The sequence below is a fragment of the Tinamus guttatus genome, unplaced genomic scaffold (genome assembly GCF_059628265.1).
Source record: "Tinamus guttatus ecotype Peru unplaced genomic scaffold, ASM5962826v1 Tinamus_guttatus_pri_ptg000138l, whole genome shotgun sequence".
Taxonomy (NCBI): Eukaryota; Metazoa; Chordata; class Aves; order Tinamiformes; family Tinamidae; genus Tinamus; species Tinamus guttatus.
Window position 1 is genome coordinate 5,381,823 of NW_028288672.1, and position 12,684 is coordinate 5,394,506.

The following is a 12,684-nucleotide window of genomic DNA, read 5'->3' on the forward strand; positions in this document are numbered from 1 at the left end:
TGTGCTTTCTAACTGCCTAAGGGATAGCTCCTGTCCTAACTAAGTCCAAACTAAACAGACAGTTCACTGTCCTTTTCCTAACATCAGAAAGATGTGACTATATATGCATATATTTTGTGTCATAAGCAAATGATAGCATGAGTTCATTTGTATAATGTATCTTCAGATTTATCTAGTGAAACACAAGGACTGTAAACTTGTTAAACTTGTATATCTTTTATTTCACTCTGCCATATCATTTTCAAACTCTCTAGCTTTACTTTTCCTTATTCTCACTCAGCTATTCTCTGTTAGTAAAATAATGTTTTCTTCATGGAGAAAAAGATGCAATTTATGTAGTTGCTTTGCTTTATATACTTTAAATTATGCTACACACACACACGAAAGAAGAGCTTCCTGATATAGCTCAGTCAGTTTCCTTAAAAAAAGTTCCTGATAAAGGTAAGACTGGGCGGAGAGTCTGGAATATTGTGCAGCTAAAGCTGAACTATTTAGCTAATTAGTTAGCTGCCCAGTAATAGTTTTTAGGGGAATGTAGTGATGGAATGTCTCAGGGTACTAATCCTAGGGTAGAACTGAAGACGTAACATTTGTTGTTCTTTCTTTAAACTAGATGTCTGGGAAGGGCTGTAATTGTTTCAAATGAGGCTTGGGTATGAGGAGGTATCATTAAGCCTCACAAAGAAGAAAGTGATAAAGAATAGTGATGATACAGAAACATTTGCTAAAAGGGACTGAACAAATTTAAAAACAGCAGTTGATTTAAAGGAAGTAATCTTAATACTAACATGTTGAAAAGTTATTTTAAAATAAATGCTTAAATTGTAACTTTTCAGGTAAGATTTACTTTGTGCATCTTGTTAATGAAACTATCTGGAGTTGTGTAGAACTACTTCTGCAGTACCTGCTCTTTTAGGGTTGTAAGAGATAGTCAACAGTATGCAATGTTAATTACTGAGTTCAGCTTTTCAGGAGACCTGATGAAATCTACTGCTCTTTTTCAATACACATTGCAACATATTCTCTTATTATCATTTGCAAATGGCTTTCATGCCCTTTTCATTTGATTAGTTATCCATTTGTTGAAAATATTAAGCTCTTTTAGTTATTCGTGTGTTCAGCTTATACTGTTTTCTATGCTTCCTGCTCCATATCTCTTCCACATGTGATCCTGCACATCTCTTATTTGTTGACCTTTGTTAATACTTTGAACAATGGACATCTTGTTTGTCTCAGTCATACAATATCTCATCAACCTTAATCTGAATTTCTGTATGCTTTAATTTAGTTGCTGATCTACAGTTCAATTTTATCTGACATAGAAAGAAACCAATATGTGTACTGTGCAGTATTAACTCTGCAAATTAATAATTTCCCATTAGTCCTATGCTACTGAGATGTTGTACAATACTGCACTCAAAGCCAGGCTTTTCTCACTAATGTGAGAAAATGTAATTTTTCACACTGAATTCTTAGACCTTAAATCTGAAGCAGAAGTTCTGTTTTTTTTTGTGTATGACCTAAAATCCTGTATTACTAGTTCTGGATGTTTTGAGTTGCTAAAATCTTCTAGAATAACTTGTTTCATTCAGTATTTTTCCTCTTGATTTGGAACCTAGGAATAAATTCCCAGCATTTAGGAACTTACCATAGTTAAGTCTTCGTTTTACTTTTCTAGAAATATTTGCTGAAAGGACAATTAATTTTGTTTTATATATGTGTGTGTGTATATGTATATATGTATTTCTTGTAACAATTTCATTGTAACAATTTCTTGTAACAATTTCACAGCCATTCTTCTGTGTCCAAGACTGTTTGGAAAGTCATCACTGTTCACCTTTGTTGGCTTATCCTCTAACCCTGTGTCTTTTCTAATGCTGTTGTGTTAAAATTTTCTGATAATAATCTAGCATTATTTTTTATCTATCTTAAAAATCTAATGAGAAAAAAATTCATAGAAAATGTTACTAAATACTTTTTTAAAAACCTAGCCAAAATGCACAAGATTCTTTTTTGTATTCATACAACTATGATTGTCTTGTTGATTTGTTTCTTCTTCTATCCTAGTATAGTTTTAGAGAAACAGAATATGCTTACAATCCTATTTCTTTATAATTTTCTCAGTATTAAATTATTTTGGTGTCTGTGGAAAATTCCGTTACAGATACTGAGCCAAACTCTAATAATCCAGATCAGATGTTGGTGATGCTTTTTGGATAAAAAGAAAAATTCAATCATATGGCAATTTCTTATGAGTAATTATATTGGACACACTGCTAAGTATAATATTAAGAGGGGAAGTGATTTATTTAATCAAGTGTTTCTTCACATATTTCAAGCTAGTTTTTTTCTTAAAAAAATGATATCTATAAAATGGCAGATATTCTCTCAAATTCTTATATTCATGTATATAGGAAAATGTTCTTGTGAAGAGCCCTGGTAAGAGAGTTTTTCACCTAAAACCATAATAGATGTGTATATGTCTTCAGCTAAACATACTCACAGTGCTGATTTTTTTTTTTTTTAGTTGAGGTTAGGCAGTCTTAGGCCTGAGTAAAGCAGGTGCAAAGAACACTGATGTATATTTAAAATATTGTGAGAATTTTGTGTTCTATTTGCTTCTTCATTTGAAGTAGGCAATAATTACTGAATACCACTTAAATCTAAGTGCTAAATGCAGTTTCTTTTTCTTTTTAATTTAAAATTAGCTTTAGTTTGACTTTATCTATTGGCCAGTAGTATTGAAAGCATTTTTAACTTAACTTCTATTTGAAGTCAGATGTGGTATGTTTGGCAAAGCCAAATTGCCCTAGGGGAAGGAGCGGGTGTAAGGATGAAAGAAAGCAGGGTTTTTTGTTTGTTTTGTTTTTGTTTTCTTAACAAAAAGCAGAGGGTCCATCTCTGCAGTTGTGTAAATTGTAAGACAAATCTTTCTTTTCCCATAGCAGGTGGGTGGACACCTCTCAGCTTCTTCAGTAAGTTGAGCAAATGTCCTACAAACACTTTTGGTATGAAAACGGAACTGTCAGTGCAAAGCCCTGGTGGGTAACCTGTCAGCAAGGGAGGTGTAGGGCATGAATCCTCCTTGCAGACTGGAGCTTGGACAAGGTGGTATCTGTACTCACACCCCTCCTGAGCCTGACTTTCCTGCTTTTTTCAGTCTTTGCTTTTGTATTTTGCCTTCCTTCCCCATCTTAGGTAGAAAGCACATTCCTTCTTTGCGTTTCTTATAATAATACAGAAAGGACTCCACATCTGCGAGTGAAAAAGGTTGTCATGGTGTGAAACAAAGATGGACAATCTCAGCTGTGAGCATGTTCAGAAGAGGCAATACAGGGCTGTTAAGGAGCTGAAAAGCACAGTAGTTAGACAGAATGGAAGGAAACTATATCTAAATAATGCAGTAAAGCTCTACCAGTACATCAAGACTATGATATCTTTACTATTTCTCTAATCTGGTCAAATGTTTGCAGGAAGTTATCAGTTGTTTGGCCCATATATTGGAAGCATTAGTGTGACAAAACTGTTGGTTGTTTCTTGACATTTAGAGGATGTTGAACTGTGTTTATTGGGGCTTTTCTATGAAGACATTCAGCTGTAAAAGATTAGCTGGATAAAAGTTGAAGTATTTTTGTAATGGAAGGAATGATGATGCTATTTCTGCCTCTAATTACAGAAAAATTGGTCTGAAGGTTTTTGTACATATGTCAAAGAGGTGAGGGGTGAAAGTATCTCAGTGGTGAAATTGTGAAAAAATAGCAGTTTTATGGGCTAAGTGGTATTTCAGTTGCTTTTATGTCTTGATTTTTAATATCAGATATTTTAGGTACTGCATTTTATTGAAGATAACAAAAAGCACAGTTGATCCTGATGAATATTGCAGGTTTGAAGATGACTTCTAAAGGAACTAAATAGCTTTCACTAGAATCAAAACATACTATGCACAAAATAACTGGTAATTAAATGCTGAAATGCTCTGTTTTGATATTATCAAGCCAAAATAATGGAATCAGTAGTCTGAAAGTAAATTTAAATACATTAGGATAATAATTGTAGGAGGCATCATTTCACTGATTTCTGTTTTTTTTTTTTCCCGAAAGTCATTATTATCTTCAGTATATAAATGTGCTAAAGGATACAGGCTTTTTGCTTCTTTTAGCTTATCTTCAAAATCTGAATACTAGAGTGATTTGGAAGTTATTGGTGATATGGCTTCATTTGCTGAAACAATTTGAACAACATGTTTTATTAAATTAACGTCAGGATGATATTGTGTTCTGCCTCGTGAGGGAGTCTTTCCACAATAAATATATTTACAGTTGTATTTACTTACTTAAAATCAATTGGCACTTACACAGTGATTTTCTTTCCAGTTGCTTTAAAACTTTAGCAAACTCCAGGTCAGTAAAATTGTGTGTTACCTTAAAGATATGTTCCAAGCCAGTATTTTGAAAAGGTTCATAAAAATGTTTTTAGGCCTCCATGTAAGAGAAATAAAGAAGGTTTATCTAGGTCATCCATTTAGTTGAAGAATCTCTAATGTCTTCCATGTTTTGGATCAGCAGCCACGATTTGGCGTGTAATGGAGATTGTCGCAGTGCTAGCAGAGTAATTACGTTCCTCAAAGCAGTGAGGGAGAGATAAGATACAACAAATTGAAACATATTCTAGATAATCTGTGCCAGTCTGTGCTAAGCAGAGGCCTGTTAGAGAGCCTAATTGCAGACCCCGACAGAGTCTGCCTGCTGTTGGGCAAGGTTTGGCTTAGACTGTTCGAGCCCAATCTCTGCACCATGGGTGCTTCAAGGTGTGCTGGAGGTGTCTGCTGTCACAGATGAAGATGGAAGGCCTCCATCTTGGACTCCACGTATCCTCTTCCTTTGCAGAAATATGTATTTTAGTAATCTGTTCTGTGAGAGGGAACTTAAAATGTATGTTTTTAATGTCTTTAAGGTACCTCAGAATTTCTCTACTTGGGTACCTAAAACCAAGTTAGTCTTTGTGGAAGTATTTTGCTGATAAAAGAAATATATACTGAGCTTCTACTTGGAAAATTTCAAGAAGTTAGCATGTGAAACTTCTTAAACTTTATTTCCTCTCTCATTTCAAGAATCCAAAGTGATTTACTGATGTTTGTTTGTTTTCTTTTTATATTTTTCCATGTTTGGCCATATGGGAAAGGATAATAAGAATAATCTTGAAATTTGTTGTGGAATTCTTCATGAATATAAAACTCATTAGAGGCTTTGGATGATGCATAGTTTTCTGCTTTGGGACTGTTGTGCATGGAAAGGGTGTTAGTGCTGGTGTTAGTCTATTTACCTTCTATACAAATAGCTACAGATAATGTTATTGCTTCTGCTTTCACAGACTGGATATCCTGTTTCCTTTTTCACTTATACGTCCAAGGAACAAAGCGATATTCTGTTGGCACGGAATATAATTGTTAGTTGTTGCACATAGGCTTATTCATCAGTGTTTGGACATTGATATATTTGGACGATCGCTGTTAATTTGACTGAGCACATGATACAGTTACCATATTAGCATTAAAAACGTAACTAGAGCAGACCTGTTTTCAAACTTTTAAATGGGGTAGTAGGGGAGGGAGCTCAGGGTCTTAATGATACCTTTGCAAGTGTGTGCTGATAGGAAGAGAGGAAGAAATGGCTCATTGAATTTAAATGAAAAAGCTTTCCCAGTAATGATGCTCTTTTTGTACATTTTGCTCCGGATAGACAAGGAAATACCTTGTAGAACTGACACAACCATCTAGAAGTAATTAGTGTTGGGTAGTGAGGTATATCTCTACTGTAGTAGGCAGTATGTGACATTGTTTACTTGCTTATTAGGCATAATCTGAATGTCTGTTAATCAGAACAAAACCAATTAGAGACCCAAGAATGGCTCAAAATGTTACACAACAGTGAATTTGGTCTATATTACTTAATTATTTTTCTCCTAATCCCTATGCTACTTTGCTCTGTCACAAAGAAAAACAAAACTTATCTGGACTTCAGTGCTGCAGAGTTAAGTCTATTACACTGAGACTCTAGACTATACAAGTCTTTATTGGTGCTGTCATCTTGACAACTGAAAACAAAATGAATTTTTCAGCTAGTCTGATATTAATAAGAAATGTGACAATATAATGTCATTGAAGCAGACATCTCGAAGGAGATGCTCAGATTTTGTTCTTTTTAATCATTATGTAGAAGACTTTTTTTATTATTTCTGCTAGATGATCAAAGGGAAACAACTCTTGATCCTTTTACATTATCCTCTCCTACTCCTTTTCAATGATATTTAGAAGTTATACCAGGTCTCAGCACAAAACTGGCTTAAGAACCTCTAAGCATGCATTTTATTGAACTGCAAGTTGCTAACTAATGTGTTTCTTGACTTAGGAAACAAACAAAAATAATAATTTTTAAAGAGAAAACCTGTTTTCCTGTTCCATTAGATTGAATTTTCAAGTATATAGCTTGGATATTATTCCATTTACTTCATTATTTCATTACATGGTGAGAGAAATTACTTTCATTTACAAATTTTGATTGAACCTCTCTGATACCATTTTACTTTGTGATGGAAAACTTTATCTGTCAAGCTCTTAGAGATGTACATTTTGTCAAAATCTTTTAAACTTTGAAGTAATGTCTTGGAAAGGTGGCATATTTTCTGTTTAATGTGGAATTGATAATCTTTGAGTAAACCAATCTAGAGAGAATATGGCAATAAGGGATGAAAAAAAAGGTCAAGAAATGCATGGCTGATATTCAGAAGTCAGTAAATGAAAAGTGAGGCATTAAATTCATTTCCCACTTCGGCATTGCTGAAAAGCCGAATTGGAGTATGAGATTATTCTCAAGCTTTTATTTTGTAGAATAACCTTTGTAGTGCTGCAGAGAAGGCTTTTCCTGTTTCATCTTCCTTTAAAAAATGTTCAGCACCTCACCGAGGAAGTTTTCCTAACAGTTTAATCTAGTCATAAATGTAGTATTAGCTAAGACCCTTAACAAGAAACAGAATTATCTTAAAAGAGGCATGTTAGGAGAAATAACAGTTTGTTTCAATAAATAACCTGCTAAATAACCTGTTTCAATAAATAACCTACAGCATCTCTAGTCGGTGTGGACTACCTCAGGAAGAAAACTTTTATTTTCCACTTGGCTTCATAACAAACCATTTCCCCCAATTTCCTAGTTCAATTTTTCTTATTAATGTAAGCTCATTGCTTAGCTTGCTCTTTTTGTGTAAATAGTCCATTTTCTTCTTTATTGTATTACCCTTTAAGTATGTGAATAGACCTGTCTTGTGCCCGTTTAGCAAAATAAAAATGCTAAGCAAATTAACTTTTCATATTCCTACTAAATAGCTTGATGTTAAGCTTTTATTATTGTCTCCATTTGGACATGTTTCTTTCCAAATGATGGCCCCTGGCACAGCCCAAAATCTTGACATGGTTCTTATACTTTATATTGCTCCTCTAATGTTTTACTACTCCAATTACTCTCACACAGATAGTCTTTAGAGATCTGATTTAGAGATCACTCTAAATGAGTGATCTGCTAGGACAAAATGTTGAGAAGACAGAAGATTCATGAGCTTGAATAGGAGAGCATGTGGGACATGGAGCTACAGGAGCATGGCACAGAGTGGTGGTCTGTACAGCTGCCTCGCTCAGCTCTGCATGAGCTTGTCAAAAAGAGACTAGCTTGATTTGGAAGGATAAATGAAGCACTCCATGTACCTCTGTCCAGTTACTTAGCTCCACAAAAGACCTAACTATGCTGTGTCTAATATCTGAGCTGGTCTGTGCAGAGCTGCCTCAGCTTGCCAGCATGTTCTCATCAAGGTGTGCTCCAGTCTCGAAGTCCAGACCAGCACAGTGTGCTTGCACAGTTACCATTGTTAAGGTGATTAAAGACAATGATGTCCTCTATTTCTCCTCAAATAAAATAAAGTCAAAAGATGGAATTCATTCTTTTGCATCTATCCTTGCAGACTCATATGCTCCTAGATATACATATGAACAAGATGGATATTTATAAAAACTTAATACGATAGTCCTTGAGTTTTTACTAGCTGAAATCATTTATGTAGATGGGAAAGATCTGGATATTCTGATTTGAGACTTTCAGTATAATTGATAGGTAATTGTAAGTGATTCTTGTGGCCTTATTCCAAACTCCCAACCTTCTGTGCTTCAGAAATGCAGTAGATCTAACTGAGAAAATTAAATAAGAAAGCAAAATGAATCGATGCTTTCCATTTAACTCCATCAGCTTTGTTTACATACTGTCAAATCATCTTTTGGGTTTTGGGTTTTGACTGGCTTGTTCTGGTAGAGAAGGATGAAGGGGATGAGATCAAGGATACCCACAGCTTTGCTATATTTGTGCAGTTCACCTTGATGTTTCTGTCTCTGATTTCCTCTTGGACTAGTGAGGACATCCATAAAGGCATGAAAGAAATAATCACTTTCCTAAACTAACTAGAGAAGACTGCTTCAGAGAGTAGATCTCTGCTGCTAATGAATTGATGAGGAAGGAAGAGGGGAAGAATATTTTTTTTTAAGAATGTACATAACATATTCAAGCTGAGTCACCTTAGACCAGCATTTCCCTTCACTCTAGACAAAACAAATGGACTGACTCCCTTTTTGCCTCTTTAACTATATTTGTATGTGTATGACATCCATATTAAAGATTAAGACCAGCATCTGTACCTTAGCAGAAACATACTCCTTGTGTACTTAGGGTGTTATGTGTAGTGCTGGCTACCCCAGCGAGTCCACACCATCTTCATATTACCTATGCTCAACTTACTGTACCCTCTGCTATCTTTCCTTTGATGCAAAGTCTTCACCATTAAATCTTTTTGTGCAGAGGATTTTCACATGAAAGACAGCATGGCTAAAATGGCATCTTTGTAGTTTGCCAACAACACGTTTTGTTGGCGGGATGCTCAGATAAGGCTCCAGAAAGCTCATTATTTGCATATGTCATCTGAGCAAACATCAAACTCTGCACAGCAGCTTTAAATACCTCATCCATCTTTTCAGTGCAGGACCACTACTAGGAACCACTGCTCACCTGCACCAGAAATGCTATGACATCTGTGCAGGAGCTTCTTAACACCTCCATTATTCTTAGTTGAGCTGACAGTGGGCTGAATTTCAATGCTAAGACTGAACTACTCCTGATCACCTTCTTTTCCTTGACATGCCTAGAGACGGTCTCTAGGATGAGCTGCTCCATCACCTTGCCAGGGTTGGAAGTAAGGCTGACTGGCTTGTAGTTTCCTGGGTCATCCCTCTTTCCCTTTTTGAAGAATGGAGAGACGTTGGCTTTCTTCCAGTCCTCCAGCACCTCCCCAGCTCTCCTTGACCTCTCAAAGATGATGGAGAGTGCCTGAGCAATAACTCTGGCCAGTTCCCTCAGCACTGTTGGCTGCGACCCATCCGGGCCCATAGATTTATGGGTGTCCAGGTCTTGGAAGTGGAGACTAAATTATGTGCCAGGCTGTTGATATCTGGGTCACATTTCTGCTTCCATTTCTTAGGCATAGAAGAGACAAAAAAATTATATGTAAGAATTGAGATAACTATTTTAAGATGGGCTGTTGAATAAAGATGAGGCAGCAAGAAATTTCCATGCTATGTAACTGAGCAGTCAAGTTGATATTTTAATCTTTCTGATCCTGAGATACTGATATGTTTCATTCAGCTATTAACAAAGAAAAGAATAAACTGTATATATCAATTCAGAATCAGTATGTATCTTCAGGCTTGCCACTGTTTTGTGGCTCCTGATCTGAAGGTACATAGTTTAATGCAGTCTCCTGACCATGTATTTTAAGAAACAAAATGGTCATAGGTTTCCCAACAGTTTTTGTTAAAGTCTATCTCCTCTCTTGAAAAGGAAGGTATAACTGCTTTTCTCAACTGAGACAGGATGTGAATGCTGCTTCTAAAAGCTCTATGCTTTTAGTAATTGTCAGTTTGAATAAATGGTCCTGAAGAACTGAAAAATACATAAATAAAAAGTACCTCTTTGCACATAATATGTGCTGAAGGGCCTAGAATATCTTAAATGATCAAGTAATGAGACACTTCCAGAAGTACAGTCTCTCTCTCTCTTTCTTGTCTGAGTTTACAAGACTTGATTCTTTTATTAAAAGTAAAAATGATGATAACTAAACATTTCAGAGAAGTCTGGGGAAAGGAAACTTGCATAGATTGAAAACCATATTCAGTTTAAATAGTCATTCTTACTACTGTTAAAAAAAATAATGAAAGCTTGTGAGATGTTAATAAAGAAAACACTACTTACAGAACAGTCTGCAAATTTAAGTTTGGTAGATTGTTTTAATGTGTCTATTAGTCTACATTAAAATGATGCAGTTAACCTGCAGAAAAGGTTATGGTTAAAGAGCAGTGTGGACCAGTTAACAGCTTTCAATAAAGAAAACTTTCGCTTTCCTTAAAGCTGACTATGACAAAGGAATTGATGATTTGGAGAAAAAGGTCTATTTTTCCTGTCAAAACAGTGTTATACTTAGCCCCATGACAACCTACAAGACAGAATTTTGTTACCTTCAGTGCATAAAGAATAATGCTGAGATGCTTACACTAAAGAAGCAATTTTATCATCTTGTTCTTTTCACAGAACAGATTCTAGGAGGAGATTTACTCTGCATTCAAACATCATTGCTTTGAGAAAGTGTCTTTTTTTGATTCTTCAAAACTTTTATTTATTTAATCATCCTTAAAACATATTTCAAAAATATAAAAAAGAGTGATCCTGCAAAGGCTGTTTTTCTGGCTGAAATAAGTTGGAGGTGGAAGCATGCTGCACTATTATAGAATGTTCTTGGAGGACTTTAGGCAATTCACACACAGCTGTGTGACATAGCATTCCAGCTGTTACTTGTCAGCTTGATCATAGAGCCAAGTAGCCCAACAGCTGAATAAAATGTTTTTATGAAGAATAGCTACAAAGGCAGCTATTTACACTTGAAATTTGGCACATGTTTAGCCAATTAATAGAACTCCAAACAGGGATGCATTAGATTACAGAAATTCATTTATTCTGGACTGTGATAGCTTAACAGTTTGTATTTTGGAGAAACTGCCAATGTTCTAGTCCTCTCATTGGGATTTACAGGACTGTTCAGATAAGAAATCACCCTCAACTGTCAGATCTGTGCCAGGTTTCAATGGGGCTTGCACAAGGGAAGCCTAGAAATCCTCTAATATGTGGAGTTTGGCTTGCAGTTCTGGAAGTTCTTAGGTAATTTTAAGAATTTATTTCAAGCTTGATGCTGTATTTATTTGAAAAAGTAGGTTCTAAGGCTGGTTTTTGGCTGGTCATCACTTCAGTGTGGGGGGAATAACCCAGGGAAGCTGGTGAGACTATTTTATGTAGGTACATAGAGATCTGGCTTAAGGTCTGTGTTTTCTGTAGAAAGTGCTAGTGCTGCTTCCCTCACCTGAGCAATTCAGATGACATGCTCTGCCATGGAGCATAATGGAATAAAATGCCATGGATGGAGGTCCCTGAAAATAGCACACCCTGCTTAAGAGGTTGCTGTAAGAGGTTGCAGAGTCTGCTTCTCCAAATTTGCATAAGTAATTGGCATCTCATGAGGAAGGCTGAAAGGTAGATGCCAGCAATAGACTTAATGCAACATAGGGAAAGTACTCTTGCACCATTTTCATAGCAGTGAAACTTCAGCCATGCTAAAAAAATGACCCTTCAGAAGGCAGATGGAGTGGTCTGCCAACAGCCCTTGGCTGTAATTCCCAGCTGTGTTTGTCAGATTTGCCATTCATTTCCAACAAGGAATGCGCACCACAGCATACCTCTTATTGCTGTAACTATAATAATAGCACCAATAAATCTTGACAGAGTGCAGGGAATGTCATTTAGGCTTTCTTGTCTGAGTGTTTTTGCCATTACTCTACAGGGTCTTGGTAACATGTTCTGAATGAATGTGTTGCCTGTGTGCTGATCCTTTTCAGCAGCCCTGCTAGGTGAGCTTTGTGGCTCATAGCCCAGCTTTCGTAGCTAGTCCAAGACCTTTTCTTGCAGCAGAAGTCCCACTTGAGCATTCAAAAGTGCTCAGGACTTGCTCAAGCTACCAAGTGTTGCTCTGCTGGGTCCTTCTGGTTGACAACAGTGTATGAGGAAAAGGATTTGGAAGGGAAGCTCCAGCCAGAATGGTGTTGGCTCTGTTGCACTGACAGACAGACAGGAGAGCGATAGGAAATGAGAGGAAGGTGAAGGCATACCTGGTGTCAAGAAATAGATGTAAAAAGCGAACAATAAAAAACATAAACCATCTTAAGCACCTCAAAACACAAGAAATAGTAATTATGTTGAAACCAGTTCTAATCACATATGCTATGTAGCTATGCATATTTTTATGAGAATAATAATAGCAGCAAGACTGGAAAAATTAGATTCACAGGTAAAAGGGAAGGATGCTCATACAAGCCACTGATTCAAATTTGAGAGTATAAAATGTTTATTTCTTAATGTTCCTTCAATCAGAAATTATCATGGAAAATGTATATGTAGATGGCTTTAGTTGGAGACTTCAAGTAACTGCTTGTAAAATATCATCAGCTCTTCTAAAGCTCCTTGATGCAGTACTCTTTTATTTTAGATCATCTTA

General features: G+C 36.1%; 1 protein-coding gene across 3 annotated transcripts in view; it reads left to right on the plus strand.

Moving 5' to 3' along the window:
* Nucleotides 1-12,684, plus strand: part of CADPS2 (calcium dependent secretion activator 2) — a 284,907-nt gene that overhangs the window by 54,693 nt on the left and 217,530 nt on the right. The window lies entirely within an intron of this gene.